This window comes from Amblyomma americanum, chromosome 6, assembly GCF_052857255.1.
Source record: "Amblyomma americanum isolate KBUSLIRL-KWMA chromosome 6, ASM5285725v1, whole genome shotgun sequence".
In the NCBI taxonomy this organism is placed as follows: Eukaryota; Metazoa; Arthropoda; class Arachnida; order Ixodida; family Ixodidae; genus Amblyomma; species Amblyomma americanum.
The window spans coordinates 57,755,796-57,772,506 of NC_135502.1; positions in this window are offsets into that span (position 1 = coordinate 57,755,796).

The window sequence follows — 16,711 nt, forward strand, 5'->3', positions numbered from 1 at the left end:
ATGTTGGTAGAAGACTTTCAGAGATAATGAAAGCCATATCTATCCTTTAGAAATAGTTGTACTTACGAACAGCAGCACGCGAGTTATAAATTGGGGAGTATACCGCCCTGATGTGATACATGGGCTGTGAGGGATGCCATAGTTGACAACTCGTGATTAATTAAGACCACCTGGGGTTCATTAACGTGGTGGTGGTGGTAGTGGTTTTATTAAAAATAATAGTAAAAAGGAAGGAAAAGATTTTTGCTAGCCCCGGCATCTGCCATCGATACTGAAGCACCTGAGCTGGGGCAGCGGAAATAAAGGACAGCAGGCAGAATGGAGAAATGGAATGAAAAATGTGAGGGGACAGGAATAGAGGACAGGGGGAGAAGTAATATGTACAAACTATTTACACAATAAGAAATGTGTCCAGGTTGTGCGCGTGATTAGTTCATTTTAGAGGAATTAAATCACACACGCGCACAGCACTGTGTAGGTTACAACTGGAATGGGGCGTCCGGTTATTAATCGTTCAAGGTAGAACTCGCGGAGCGTTCGGTCACTGCGTGTAACTACCTGACGGAGAACAGACAGGACGTCAAGCCCGTGTGTTCGAGGAATGCACAGAGGCTCACCAAAGTTCGCTCACGAGTGCGCACACTGCCCTGCGGCCACAATAGCGTCTTGATGGAGTCTGGTAGTATGCCCTGCGCCCTATAGGCCGCGAGCATATCGCGACGAGCATCGGCGAACGCGGAGCAGCGAAGGAGCAGATGTTCTAGTGTTTCCACTGCACCGCATCCGTCACACACATCACTCGTCGCGATTCCGTGACGCACCCGTCGTTCCCCGGGCCACACGCAGCCAATGCGCGCGCGGAGGATCATTGCACGTTGTGACCGTGTAAGTGCGCGACAGCCGGTGACACTGTCGTTGCGCTCACCTCCCGCGATGCGTGGGTCGGGGTGCTGCTTTCGGAGATGGTCGTGAATGGCCGCACGCACGTCCTCCAGCGCAAGGGGCAGATCGCTGGCAGGTAGTTGGTGTGCAGCGGTCGCGAGGTCGTCAGCTTCTTCGTTGCCGGCGATGCCGCAGTGACCGGGCACCCACTGTGTACGCACGGCACAACCTCTCTGCGCGAGGCGCTCGATGCGCGAGCGAATTTCCCGCACTAGTGGGGTACCGCGGCCGTTAGATTGCAGGCGGCTGAGGGCGGCGCGGGAGTCGTGCGCTGACAGCGCATATCGGACGGATATTTTCGTATTTCGCCTTCATCGAAATGCAAAAAATTGGCGGTGGTTTAGCTTTGGTTAAACCTGGAGTGACGCGATAGCTACAGCTGGCCGAGTGGAACTTGGTCACACGACCAACCACGTGATGAACCATGTGATCAGCCACGGCGCCGCGCCGCCGGCAGCTGCTCCGCGCCACGTGATCAACCACGTGACAGCGTGGCTGCCACCGCCACGGCGTCGCCACGCTGAAGGCTCGAATTGCTACCGTAATGTAGCTACCACTACAAAACGCTCGTTCGATGTGGTTCATCGAGATGCGGCCGCCGCGGGCGGGATTCACTCCCGCGACAAGATTAGGAGCCGAACGCCAAAGCCACTTAGACGCCGTGGCAGTCACGAATAAAGCAATGGAAACGGCAGTTCGCCGCGCTGTCCACCCAAGTGCTGAACCCGCCTCACATCTTGTGACCGACTCGACTTTACTTCCGCAAGCTCCGATGTCTCCAGAAAGCTTCGTCAATGGAGTTCATGAATGCAGTCGCTGCAAAGGATGCCAAACCAATGACTCAGTGGAGAAAAGCGCATTTAGCTTTCACCAGCCTGACTAAGCTGTATGGAGTCGTCGCTGAATGGCTCGAATGTGAAGGGGAGCTTCAGAGGAGCCCAAGCAGATGGACTTCATTGAAACTGTCCTACGTGAGGTACGAAGAGTTAAGGACGGTCAGATGAATCCCAACGAAGGTGTCCAATAAGGAGCATGCGATTATATAACACGCTCTTTGCTGTTAAAATCGGTATCCGGTGTCCTGTTTAGCCTCAAAACTACGCCACAAGTATCCCAATTAGTCGAACTGCAACAAGAGCAGGGGGACTCGTGACCTAAGTGGTGGCGACAACGTTACTCTTGTGACAGCTGAGACGGGCGGAAGCTACAGTCGCTCATAGCAAGCATTCAGCAAGGCTAACAAAGAGGAGGACTTACTGCAGGCAAGAAGGCGCTTATCCAGGGAGGTAACCCGGCAGAACTCTTGAAGAGTTAAGGAGGCAACTCAAGCTTCTGATGGATCGTCTTATGTGTCGGTACTCAGCAGTGTTTATTCCCCCTCTTCGCGCATGCGTTGTTTCCACAACTGAGTAAAGCAGGTCCGAACGGTGGACGCCCATTTGGCGCCCACTACAGCTCAGGAAAGCTACAGCTCACGGAGCGCTTGAAATGAGTCACTCGTTGGAGACTGACGGAACAATGTCCGTGTGTGTGTTGTGTATGTGCGTGTGCGTGTGTGTGTGAGCGCGTGCATTTGCTGCTGATTTGACTTGCGCGACTGCTGCCACTGCGGTGGCTGAGTGGTGAGGGCGCTCGGCTACTGTCTCGAAAGATGCGGGCTCGATCCCGGCCGCGGCGGTCGAATTTCGATGGAGGCGAAATTCTAGAGGCCCGTGTACTGCGCCATGTCAGTGCACGTTAAAGAACTCCAGGTGGTTGAAATTTCCGGAGCCCTTCACTACGGCGTCCCTCATAGCCTGAGTCACTTTGGGACGTTAAGCCCCCATAAACCAAACCAAACTAGCGCGACTGCTGCCCTAAGATGAAAGAATTCTTGCTGCTATGTGAAGATGGCCGCGCACACTAAACAAAATTTTAATGGGACGAGCAGTTTGTAACTGGCTAATGACGACGGCATAAGCCGGAAGAACTGCAAGAATAATAAAACAAAAATTGCGCACATAGCCGTTTATCAAATGTTATTTTCTGCGGAATACAGAAGCCTGTTCAAAAGCGCACGGTATGATTACATCCGGCACTCCATGATCAAGTTTATTCCCTTCAGTCATGCATTAATATTCAGTGCGAAGGAAACTTGGAAGTTCTTAGAATTCTGCAATGGACATGTCACGAGTGCGCAAAGAAGAAATTTCCATCCGCCAAGATTGCGGGTGCTCATATGTTCGCATCGTAACCCAAACTGCCTTCAATACCTCCATTATGTATATACTTGTTGTAACATACTTTTTTCATTAGAGGTTGTTTTGTAGACAGATCAGCACTCGGTGGGCCTCTTAAAGCACTCATGCTTGCAAACAAGCATACGAAAAACAAAACACACACTCATCGACTTAATAACATAGGCCCCATAAAACGTGGAGACATCTATTAATACTATTTCAGACCAAATTAAATATAATCTAATCTAATCTAATCAATTCTTTATTTCAACGTCGAGGATGATTCCTTCGTTCCTTTCGTACGCTAGTTTGTACGCGGCTTGCCGCAGAGAGTTCCAAATATAAGCTCCAGCCATTCGGGGAATATTATTTTGGATGAGTAGCAGAAACCAGCACCATACAAGTTACAGGGTTACGGGGACAGCTTGGCCAAGACGGGCTTTCTGATGTGAATAGGAGAAAGATGGGATATTCAAAACAGAAAGAGAAGGAGTAAGAAGGAAAGCACACTCTAAACACGAATACGCCTGTCAGGGAATAAAAAAGGGAGTAAGCGGTCCTCTAGCGCATATCCTCTTTATAAAAGGCAGTGCTCTTGATGACAGCTTACTCCCTTCTTAATCCTTTATGAACATGTTGCAGGGAAGTTAACCGGAAGGGTGTTTCGGTTCGCTACCTTGCTCTGGAGGGAAGGAATCACGGAAGTAATAGAAAAGAGTAGAAAGAAAGAAAGAATAGAAAGGCTTAGTAACACAACCACAATCTGTCGCACGAGCACAACGTCCTCAGGCAACGTCCTCAGGCACTCTTTCAGCAGCTTCGTATCTTACCCCTATCAATGGCATATAAACTGAAGATAGCTGAAATAGTAAACAATGTAATAAAATCTAACAACCCCCTGCCCCTTAGTTTATTTAGATTACCAATGAAACAAACAAGAGCTGCAACTAACAATCTATTTAATTTACCACCTTGTTACAATATGTACGGCCGGAGACTCCTAGAATACAGTGGAGCCCATGTGTGGAATGAAATCCCGAATGAAGTTAAAGAAAAAAATAACTTTTCAACATCTTTAAAACACTATTTAAATTCCATGGAAATGTAGGAATCAATTGTGTGTGTTAATCTTGAAGTTTTTTATTTTACACGGTCTGCGGTAGTATTGTGCTTGTGTTGTATTTGGACCCCTCACTAGCCGTAAAGGCTATGGGTCCAACCAACAGTTTGTGTACTGTTTCTGAGAATAAAGAAAGAATAAAAAAAAAACAGTGCTTTGTACGTCTTGAGGGCCGTCAATTGCTGCGGTCAGTCCGAAGATCTAACGCTTCGTCAGTGGCCGAGAATCGAGGCAGTATGTGGCGCAGCACTGCTGATGTCTTCCATCGCTAAACACACGGCATTCACATAGTAGATGTTGTGCTGTCTCCTTAGAGCCACATGTGTCACAAGCAAGGCTGCTGGCCATGCCTCAATGTGGAATGAGTACTACTTTATAAAAGCAACGCCGACCAGTAGCTGACAAAGAAATGCTGCTGGACGTTGCAGTAAGTTAGGCGGAAGATGAATGCACAGTTCATGGTTCAGTGCATTAAGGTTGTGATTTTAAAGCTGGCTCGTATTCAATGCGAGAAATGCGAGCTCCCGCTCCAAGCTGCGGAGTCTTCCCGCTGCGTCAACGCTTGGTACAGAAAGGTGACATGAAATCTCTCTTTGCGGGCAGAGAGAGCAGCTTCGTCCGGTAGGTGGCTTCCTGTGGTACCTCGTTGTCCTGGCAGCTAGTGGAATAATATATCGTTGCCTTTTATTGTTGAGCCATGATCAACTTCTCGGACTTCTGAGAAGGGCTGTTCATGCGATTCTCGGCGTGCTTCAAAGCTTCGCCGGAAGATAAAGGGTATAGTTCAGCTAAAGAAGTATCAGGCTCCAAAACTCGGCGACCAGCTGTATTAATATTCGATAAGTGCGTGTTTTTAGCCACTCGTCATCTCAAGACCAGTATAAATTTTTATTTGCCTGATTTGTTAACTAAAAAAATCAAATGGGCAACTTTTTTGTCGTTAACTTCAGCAAAAAATATTCAGCGTAAAAGTTGTAAAGCATATTGGGTAAGGCATGACGGAAGCCAACAGTCGCCAAAACTAAGGAGCATAGGGGATGCCTTTAAAAAAAAAAACATCCCCTGTGCTCTCTGATTTCGGTGAGTGTTGGCTTCCGTGATGCAGGTCATAACAGCGCCTCTTTTCATGCCATTGTCTGCTGAATGTTGGGTAATGGGTATTTCAGCGGTTCTGTTCAAAGATACTTGAAGAAAGCAAGAAGAAAACACTCAGTTACTTTTCGCAAGCTTAAAATAAAGCCCGATAGGTTTAAAATAACTCACAGGACGGTTACGACTGTGTAACACGGGGCTCAGCGATAGCTCTTTAGGCGTTCAGTTTTGGGGATGTTTTGCTGGCGTACTGGTGTAGTGGTCACGTGGCACACCCCTGCAGTGGAAGGCGAGTGTTGCAAACAGGGCCACCCTTAGGCTTATGCGACGCAGTTTAACCGGTTACGCCGACGGCGACGACGGCGACGAGAAAGCCAGGGACAGGCACCTAACAGCTATCGCTGTAAAATTGTAACACTAATACGCACTGCCGCATAGACTTGTTAAAACCCTGAAACGGGCTCCGATGAAAGGAACTCGGTTACACAAAGCTGCAATGGTTCTGCGACGAGTGCAAACGCTTTACTTTGACGAAACCACAGGCGCGCATCACCAGAGAGAGAGAGAGAGAGAGAGAGAGAGAGAGAGAGAGAGAGAGAGAGAGAGAGAGAGAGAGAGAGAGAGAGAGAGAGAGAGAGAGAGGGGGGTTTATTGATAAGAAAGGCAGAGAGGTTGGCCTGAAAAATAAATATCTGGCCTGCTACTCTGCTCTGGGGGACGGGAATCACCACAGCCGCGACTGCGCTGGACTGCAAGAAATTCTCTCTGGTGTGCCGTGAAAAGGTAGTAACGTGGTCACGCTGTTGAGGCTATTAACATCCCGATGCAGAAGCGTATATTATCGTGACAATTTTTAAATCTCTATGACTTACTTTAAGCCAAAAATAAACCTAAAGGTATTCACGCTAAACTTACTTTCCAGAGAACGACTGAAATCGGCGTTTATCAACTTGCTCCCGACTTTAACGTTGAAAATTGTGTGCTGATACTAACGATGCAAAATTGTGTAATTTGCCTTTTCTAATTATCAGATTTGATGCACGTAAAAACCACGACGGCCTGGTCAATACGACTGCCTACAACCTGCCTAGTCGTGTTTTGTAGAGCACATTGTCGTTTTTAAAGCTTGGTAAAGCACAGATGACGCACCTTACGTATTCGTTGTAAATAAATAAAGAAAACGCACTGAACGATAGTGAACAGTTGTGACATTTTTTTTTATAGAGAAAGAGAAAAAAAAAAGATGTTAGGAGGCACCTCGCACGCTTTGTTTCAACGACCTCGGCATCAAACACTGGTTCTCTCGGGTGGAAGCACATGAGAATTCCGAACCACACTGCTTAAGTCATTTTGTTTGTCATCTCGCACGCCTTTGCGAATTCTCAGCAAAGCAAGGCGGGCCGTTCATGTTTGGAATTAAAACTGAATTTATTTCAACTGCAAATAAAGCAGCTGCATAAAAGAAAAGCTGGCTGTGCCTTATGTAACCGAGACAAATGATTCCTTGAACTGCTTCTATCTGTACTCCAGCGGACGACTCCCTTCAGTACTTAGTCTGGTGCTTGGTCATTTATGTAGCTTCTTTTCCCTTTGGTGTACTTTAGCTCTCGAAATACTGCCAAATCTCCGCCTACTTTTTGCTGAATTCTTTCTTTAAACTGTTAAATTCGGCGCCTGACCCATGATAACGCTTGTGAGAGTGATGACATCGGTATTCAAAACGGGTTATGCCGTGGAGGAACGGCACGCAATTATCAACAGCGTAATTGTGTAAAATCTCTCGTTATTAACGATCACAGAAGACAACTACTTTCCAAAGGGATTCAGCACCAAATTTCGAATGCAAACAACCGACATGATTTGTTTCATGGGCGTTTCACTCGCAGCAACTGGGAGGCATTGTGTGCATCATAATTTAATTAAATTTTGTCCGTGAAGCCGCTCGACATTTCCACTCTCATCAAATGATGTCATGGTGCATTTGCCGCAGTCATTGTGTCGTCACCGGACCAAGTGGTTGTTGTCAAGAACAACAAGTGCTTACCGGTGACGCCAACTTCAAAAATGTGGTAGTTCAGGTTGGCCGGTGAAAAAATAGATAGAAAGATAAAGAGGAGGAGGGAAAGACAGGGATGTTAACCAGAAAGGGGTTCCGGTTGGCTACCCTGCACTGGGGAAGAGGGATTAGGCGGCTAAAAGGAGGAAGAGAGAAGGGGAAAAAGGCATAACACACACGCACGCACAACGCTGTCACAATTTGTCACTCAATCCAGTCGCTCTCAAGTAGGCAAAGAGTGCCTTGTATGCCTTGAGGGCAGTCGACTGCTGTGGCCACGGACCGAGGATCTTTTGGTCGGTTAATGGGCGAGGATCGAGGCGGTCCAAGGCACAACACAGTGTATGTCTTGCACTCGCAAATGCAGGGCACTCACAGAGAAGATGAGCGATGGTCTCCTCACAACCACAGCTTTAACAGGCAGGACTGTCGGCCATCCCCATCCGTAAAGCATAGTGGTTGGTAAAAGCAACTCCGATCCATAAACGGCGTAACAATGTTGCGTCGCGACGAGCTAAGTTACGTGGAAGACGAAGGCGCAGTCCAGGGCCCAGTGCCTTGAGGCGGAGGTTGAAAAACTCTCACGTGTTCCACGCTAAAAGTGTGAGCTCCAGCGCCAAAGGGCGAAGCCCACACGCAGCGTCAGGTCTTGATATTGGGATCCTCACTGGAAGTCCGTCGTTGTGAGCCGAACGCGCAGCCGCATCGGCCTGGTGATTACCGTTAATACCACAGTGTCCTGGCAGCCATTGAAAAATGATGTCATGACCTTTGGATACGGTGCCGTGGTACAGTAGACGGATCTCAGCAACAAGTTGTTCCTGCGACCAGCGGCGTAGCGCAGCTTTCAGGGCTTGAAGGGCTGCTTTAGAGTCAGTGAAAACCGTCCAGTCATGTGGAGGTTCTTGACCGATGAACTCTACCGCAGCCCGTAAGGCTGCGAGTTCCGCACCAGTTGAAGATGTTGGATAGGTCGTCTTCACTTTCATGAAGATGGATCTGGCCGGTATCACCACCGACCCCGGAGAACTGGTCGAGTGAACTGATCCATCTGTGTAAACATGTATGCGGTGACTGTGGTAAGAATGCAGGTGATTCAATGTCAGTTGTTTGAAAGCGGGTAGTGGTACACCAGCTTTCTTCGTAATGCCAGGAATATAGAGGTGAACCTGAGATTCATGAAGACTCCATAAGGGTGAGCACGGTCTTGACGCAGGGGTGAACTCCGATGGAAGATATGCGCGATGAGCTTCAATGACTTTGGCGAATGCAGTACGCGGCCTAATTATTGAGAATGTTGCGAGGTGATGACAGGGAACCCGTGTGAGGTGCCGAATATGTGTTCTCATGGTGTCAACAGCAATGTATGTAGTAACAGGATGTTCCCGGGAAACAAGAACAGTTGCTGCTGTTGATGCACATTTAGGCAGTCCAAGGCAGATACGGAGAGCTTGCGCTTGCACACTTGACGAGTCTTGATATTTGTCTTTCTAATGGAACTGAATATCGGAAGACTGTACCGCATGTAGCCCAGAAATAGGGAACGGTACAGTTGTAGCATCGAGCGCACTGATGCGCCCCAGGACTTTCCCCCGATGAAGGAGAGAACGTGGACAATCGCAATTAGTCTCTTTCTCATGTCCTAGACATGTGGGCTCCACGAGAGGTTCCTGTCGTTGACAATACCAAGGAATCTGTGGCTTCTCTCATAGGGAATAGCTTCACCATTAATGCGAATGGTGAACCGTGAACCGTGAACCGGTGAGCCGGTGAACCGTGACGTTAAAGTGCATTATGGCGCTGGCGCCAACTGGGACCAAAACTGCCTGCACAAAAATCTTTTGTAATTAATTATTTAGTCTGCGCAATGTTATTTCGATTTCGTTTTAATGACAATTAGGCTCGTAGGCCTCTTACAAGGCATAAAATACGCGGGCACACAAAGCTTTGTGCCTGTGCCCCTTTAAAGATGTTGGTGTGTGAAGGTTAATTGGGTAATATTTTCAATGCGACATAATTTAACGCAAAGCAGAAGAAAAGACAACGACATGCAGATGGTGGGAATCGATCCCACGAGGTCTGCATGTCGTAGGTGCGATGTTCTCCCAACTCAGCTTGGCGGAGACGACTGTCGCGCATTCTACTTTCGTCTACGTTACCTGTAGCCTAGCCTTAAATGTGTTCACCAGCACTGCGGCCGTGGGTGTGCTACGTCTAGTCGTACCACAAGTGAATCACAGCATTCATGTGTTAACGTCAACAGCGATCCAACAGCGCGTCTAACTCCGTCTGACGGGGGCAGTCTGAAAGCGTGATGTCTCTCGAAGAACGGGTACGCTAAACTTTCATTCCTCCCTCCTTCACTTCTTTTCTTTCTCCTTCTTTGATAGATGCTTACCCAGCCTTCCTCTGCCTTCCCCGCTTTTTCTCGCAGTGGGTTTTCCCGTCTGGCGGCAGAGAGCTCGCGACGATTTCTCGCCGCCGTTTCGAGAGCGAGGCACGACATGTCGGCGAGCTTGCGCTTACACATATTCGACGCGGCTAATTAAAACTACCGCCATTAATCATCGGCTCGAGCAGAGCGGCACCGGGGGAAACCGGCGGCTTCCCGAATAGGGCTGCGCTGCGCCCGCCGAAGCAGCCGCGAAGCGCTGCCGCTCGCGTAATCCCGCTTCCCTCGTGGGCTGCTGAGCCCCATCTCGCGGCAGTCCGGAGGGTGTACTTGAAGCTCCCGCGGGGAGAGTCTTCCCCAGCATCAACCCCTTCCATCCCTTTCAGCCTCCCCCCGCCCGTCTCTCCCTAGACTTCTCCGCTGAGAAGCAAGGCTGTCTCCTGCCTTCTGGCACGAAATCTGCGCATTTATACACCTACGGCTTTCCTAATTTTGGTCCCGTTCCCGAAAGGGGTTTTCGCGTGTTTTGCATCAGAGCCGATATGCTGACGGGCACGCTTGTACGAACTATACGATATAGAAAATGGCTTCTTTAGAACTGGCACTTTTCTCGCTAGAGACAGCATTAGTCTCACATATTACCTGGCAAGCTGATACATGTAATATTTTCATGTTGACTAACGTTTCATTCGCTTTTTCTAGTTCAACGAGTGCATATTAAATATTACAAGAGTAAATCAGAGTGCTAACATAAAATAGCCTATGCCGTTTTTTAACACCTCAATCCAGATGAAAATGTGGTGGCGTGGAAACATGTTAACGTTCTGCGTAAACCTGCACACTGGCCTTTCGTGAGAGGTGTTTATTACCTGAGAAGGAAGCTCAGCCCACCCAAGCAGTGGGATGACAGAAACTATTCAAAGGTAAAGCGCTGGAGTGCGGTTATACAGCGTAAATCTACACAGTGTCATACCTGTAAAGTTCTCTAACGAACTTTTGGGGATTAAAGGGTGCTCGAAAATTTCTCTAATCGTTGTCAGCGGAGGTAAGGTATGGAAGAAGCTTCTCAGCAAACTCGACTGCACTAAATACCGCCGATTAAACTTGTTTAATTATCTAAGTATTATAATGCGAGCTCAACTACATGCGCGCACAGAATTCTCAACTTTGTCCAATTAAAGCGCACTTTTAGAATGACGAGCCAAACTTTCCCTCTGACCGCAAGCTGTTCCTTTGGAGATGAACATCATCCTTTGGGCGTTTCATGATTAGTTTCTTAACTGCCTCAGGAGGATGTCTGGTGGCTTGACGGCGCCTTGCTGGCAAATGGCTTCTAACTGAGCACAGTTGCGGCGGTCAAGACGCAGGATTTGTTCGGCGTTACGTCAAGCAGACACCGGCGCCCGGTGTCACTTCAGGGAGACAGCCCTCACCGTTTCAGAAGTTTCCTCCACTTACTTATGGGGTAAGCGAGTGCCCTCTGATTCAACAGCAGAAGGCCGAAAATCAAATGGGGAGAGCAGGTTTGGAGGGGAAGGAATTAGCCGCTGAGATTCATCCTGCGCTGCCACGCTGCAACTTCGAGCATAGCTCTGTAAATGCCTGCATTTCGCAGTCCACTCGCACAACGACGACGCGACCGCACAGCACGGCACCGAAGTTTCGTCAACCGTAGGTGCTAACGTGTTTCTTAATAACCTGCGAGGCGGGATTCGGGCGCAGGGAAAATGCGGTCGGAGCCGATGCTCGGCAGCCCTGCTTATCCCCTCTTCCTTCCGGCTTTCCCTATTCCCCAACACGCGAGCGCTGCTGGCTGTAATTACCACCGCTCTCCCCATCCCTTCCCTTCGTCGTCGTCCGGCGGCGGACGCATGTACTGCGACCGCGTTTCTTTATTGAGACTCAGAGTAATGAATCGTGATTAAATTTGATGAAAAAAACTGCTGCCCCACGCAAACACGGCGCGGCTGCCGAAAATTGCCTCTTTCCTGCCGCGGTCGTGTTTAAGAGCGGCCGAGGGAGGAGAAATGAATGGCGCCTGTCGGAGGGAGGCGAAGCGGCTGTTTTGGAGCCTCGCCTCAACCTCAACTTCTCGCACCTCCCCCCCCCCCCCCCCACCCTCCCTCTCGTCGCTGAGCTGCGCGTGAAGTATTGTAACAATTGCGAGGCGCAAGTGGCCGACCCGCGCGAGAAAGAGGTGGCGCTGCAGAAGCGCGTAGGGATGATGGGTAATAGCCCGATGCGGCTGAAGGAGAGCATTCCGAAATGAGCGAGGCATTCGTTCTGAGATGTCTCTTGGCGGTACTGTCTCGCAGCCTGCGGAAGGCAAGGAAATGTTGCCCGGGAAATTCGGGAGCGAGTTTTGGGATATACTGAATGGAGTGAAAGAAAATAGGGTGGTTAGACATCGTGTCGTCATCACAAGTTGCTATTACTTTTCCTTACTATTACTTAGTTTTTCGTTGTTCCTCGAAACAGCGGTACGTTCTAACTTAATACACTTAGTGCTCCAGTATCTCATACGGGGGCAGTATGTAATCGTTGTAAAACTGCAGGTAAAAACACTTAACTAAAAAAATGCACAATTTGCACGGGCAGCACCCCGGAGTGAATTGCTCAATAGCCAATGAGTCAATACAATTTTAACTGGTTCATTCTTAGGGTAAAATGTTAAAAAGCGCATTTAATTTCATTTGTTCAACCTTTGCGACCCGTTACCTCAGACGCCCGTGTGACGGGCAATTTTACCTAACCTACCGCTAATAATTTATGTTGTCGAGTATTAAAAGGAAAGGTTGACACCACCAAACGCTGCTTCAGCTTGTCCATGACGCAGCCTTCATGACGCCCTGTGAACGTTCTGTGCTTTATGGAAACAATGTTTCTTTTTCAGGGAGAAGTACCGTCTCCATAACTTTTTTTAGGAACAGAAGGAAACAGCGCGGAACGCTTCCCACAGAGAGGACAAATTAAAAAAAGCAGAAACTAAGTTAGAAATGCCAATAAGAGTTTGATCTGCACTTTTCATTAAAATGATTTCCTTTCTCTCGGAGATTTATATGGAGTGATGCAGGGAAAGAAAATTAGGAGCCACCTCAGTAGAAAAGTCTGCATAAGACAACACGATGAGATTGAGACGGCCTCGAATTAAATTGATTTTGGCGACAAGGACCATCAGATTGATATCAGTGACTGAAACATCGCTTTCTATTTCGACAGTATAGGACATTTTTGCCCTACACTGAATCAGGCAGGCGGCGGTGGTGGTCGACTGCGCCGCGGCTGCATTTTGACTGAATAGAAATGCAATTACCGTTGTCGTTAAGACTTCTGTGCGCTGTGATGAAGCGCAGGCAGTTCATTTAATCCGGGGCCATCCACCGCGGCTCCTTTAAACACAAGTGGAGCCTCATAACGCAAAATTATACTAAACGTATCTGATCACAATTTAGTTTTAATGCAAGCATTTGCTTGTTTACTCGCTTTAGCGTGTCTTTCTCTTGCGCCAGGGAGCGTGTTCGCCCGCGTGACAGACGATAGTGAGAAATAAATAAAAAAAAGTGTGAGCAAAGGGTTATTTTGACGCAAGAAGCGTACCCTCACTGCTGCTCAGAGCATGTGGACCACTGTAGACAACCTAACACGGCACTTGATCTCCTTGGTAGCTTTACGAGAAAGAGCTTCCACGACAAATGGTTGATCAATCTTGGTGACTGACAAAAATGCCAAGTGTAGATGATCGATACGTTCGTTTTCTTGCATTACTCTGATGCATATTCCGGCTGTGAAATTTTTCGCAGGAGCCAAATGAAAAAACTATTGGATCACAGATGGCACTTGAACAGCCTGAAAACTTCTGACGCCGTTCAGAACGCTGTCGCGGCATTTGTTACTTTGGTGATCGCATTTTGAGCAAAGCATCGCTTAAATAGATCTGATTTGAATTCTTCTTTGTCTGCAGTACATTTTTGGTGGCTATCAAAACAGTGTATGAAAACAAAAAGGAAATATTTTCCTCAAAGAAGAATTTCTCATCGTTTTATCGAATAAAAATCGTATGTTGCTCAACGCCTTCGGAAAATATGCCGCTACGGCAGAGGTCCCAAGTAATGGAGTAAATCGTTGCCTTAGAATATACTATACATAATATGGTTTGGTTTGGTTTATTAGGTGTAACGTCCCTAAGGAACTCTGGCTATGAGTGAGGGACGCCGTAGTGAAGGACTCGGGATAATTTCGACTACCTGGGTTTCTTTTGCACGCACTAACAACGCACAGTACACGGGCCTCTGGCATTTCGCCTCCATCGAAATGCGACCGCCACGACAGGGATCGAAGCTGCGTATTTCGCGGTAGGTGGTCGTACGCAGCAAACACTGAGCCGACGTGGCGGCTTGTACATAGCATCGTTCGGAGTCGGTCCATGTTCACTCCCTTGGCTTCGTACGCATGCTGACGACTCCGGAGTACTTAGCATCATTTGCAAATGCTGCTTTTGCGATGTGGCATTGTTAAAAGAAGCGTAATTCACCCGTGATCCCGGAAGTTATCTCATTGACGTTGATCATCGAACAAAGAGCGCATTTAGTTACTAAATTCGGAAGATTGGTCACGAGCATTTTCTTACTTATGCTCGTTCTGTACTAGTCGTGCACCTTTTCTGGTTCGTGCTTTTCTAAGTGATGTACGTGCCCCGTTTCTTTTTTCTCCACCGGTCCTCCCTTACCCGCAATAAAAGGTTTCGGTTGTGAGCCACCAAGGCAAATTGAAATTTTTTGGCGTCATGGAACATCCAGGCAGAGGAGAATTGAAAAGCAACAAAGAAAAACTGCAGACAGAAAGTTGAGGTTTGGTTTGGTTTATGGGGGTTTAACGTCCCAAAGCAACTCAGGCTATGAGAGACGCCGTAGTGAAGGGCTCCGGATATTTCGACCACCTGGGTTTCTTTAACGTGCACTGACATCGCACAGCACACGAGTCTCTAGAATGTCGCCTCCATCGAAATTTGACCGCCGCGGCCGGGGTCGAACCCGCGTCTTTTGGGCCAGCAGCCGAGCGCCATAACCACTCAGCCACCGCGGCGGCTAGACAGAAAGTTGTAAAAAAATCAGCATTGAAAAGTCGAACCTTTGAACCATCTCTGCCACTGTGTATCATCGAAGACATGTCATTATGAAAATGTGGGATTTTTCCCCGCGTACAAATATGCAAAGGTCAAAGCAGTTAGTTTCTAGCAAGACCAGTGAGGCCACCGTTTGGCTTCCACCCTGCGCAGTGGACTCTTCTAGTTTATTGCATCGATCACACTTGTTTCACATCAGCTGCCATAGAGCTGTGGAAATTTCGTGTGGTTCTCACGAAATACAGTCATTCAGAGCTGACTAGCGCCATAGCTTTGGCTGGTTATTAAATCTTCTTCTTGGATCTCTTTTTGGATATGATAATCCACCCCCCCCCCCACACACACACACACATGTACGCACGCACGCTCATGACCTCTTAACAGCTGACGTTGAAGCTCACGTCACATTACTTGAACGCCTCTGCTACTCGTTTCTTTTCTTTCTTAAAATTCGATAGAAAACCAATGGGCACGCTCATAGGAGCATAACAAGCGTCACAAACGTGAATACATTTGCGCACTTTTGTGAGAGACTGGACTGTTACAAACAGAATGTAGCACTGGAATAAGAAGTGTTTTGATGTACCCCAGATAACATGCAATTAGATGAGCTTCGCAGAAAGTTTAGTGAACGCCGTCACAAACATGTCGCTACTCAAATGTAGATTCCCTGCAGGATCGCTGTACAGGTTTCAACATTTCCACAAATGACGCACAAGCATCGGCCCGCCTTGCAGCCAGAGCCCCGCGACGGTGCCCATCGCGAAAACGGATGAAAATTGAGCCTGCGGTATCTGTACTGTCGGCCGGAGTGAAACGTGTTGGCTCCTGACATAATCCGCGCCCTCTAGCAGCGCTCGAGATAAATTGCTCACAAGTGCACAGGGTCCATGGCTTGGTTTCCTGTCGTCTTGCGCGATGCCATCTCGCGGTTTGTGCCAGTCACGTGTTCCCCATCCAGCCCCCGCGTAGCGCTAGACGCCTATGCTTTCATTATGACGTCCGCCCTGTCTGCGAGTAAGACGAGTGGGATGACGCAGTCATTTTCGTCCACTCTGCTGGCCGCACGACGAAAGTCTGATAAAGCGAAGTGACAGGCGTGTGCAGGAAGACTAGGACGGAAGCCACGAACCCGGCGCACACGTAGTAACTTGTCGCGGGCTCCGCTAGATGGCGCGAGCTGTACCGAGAGCTACGTGCTCACGTGTTCGCGTTTTCATCCGGCATGATAGTAATGGCGTCGGCACATTTTGTGACACCCCTCTCCTCCGCGAGCTGTGACCTGCTTACGCTTCCAGCACTTGGCGCTACGAAGTAATAATTGTAATCAGAATGAATTGCGGTGTGCCTACGGGCACGACTAAGCGTGCGAATTCGGCTCGTAGTCGCGAGTTCGTGCTTACTTCACCGGAGCCATTCCATTACACCACTAAACCGCCGACGCAGCATTGCGGTCGGCATGATCGTGGTAGGTTATTGAAGGATAGAAAATCTTTCGGCATCCTGATAAGCCCCTAAGCGCCAAGAGCATGTTCTCGAGGCGTTCAGCAGCACGTCTTGCTTCGAAGCTGTCTGGGCGAATGACGAAGCTGTCTGGGCCGCCGTGTCAGACACGCGGCTGACCGTCTCGCGAAGCGGTGCCTTAAGTTATTAGTTGCCCCTGCAAGCTTTACTCACAATTCTCGGCCTCTGATTTTGTGCATGAGTAGAACTTGTCGGGCCAGTTGGTTCATTATAGATGCGGATAAAGAGCTGCGCGAACGAGGCA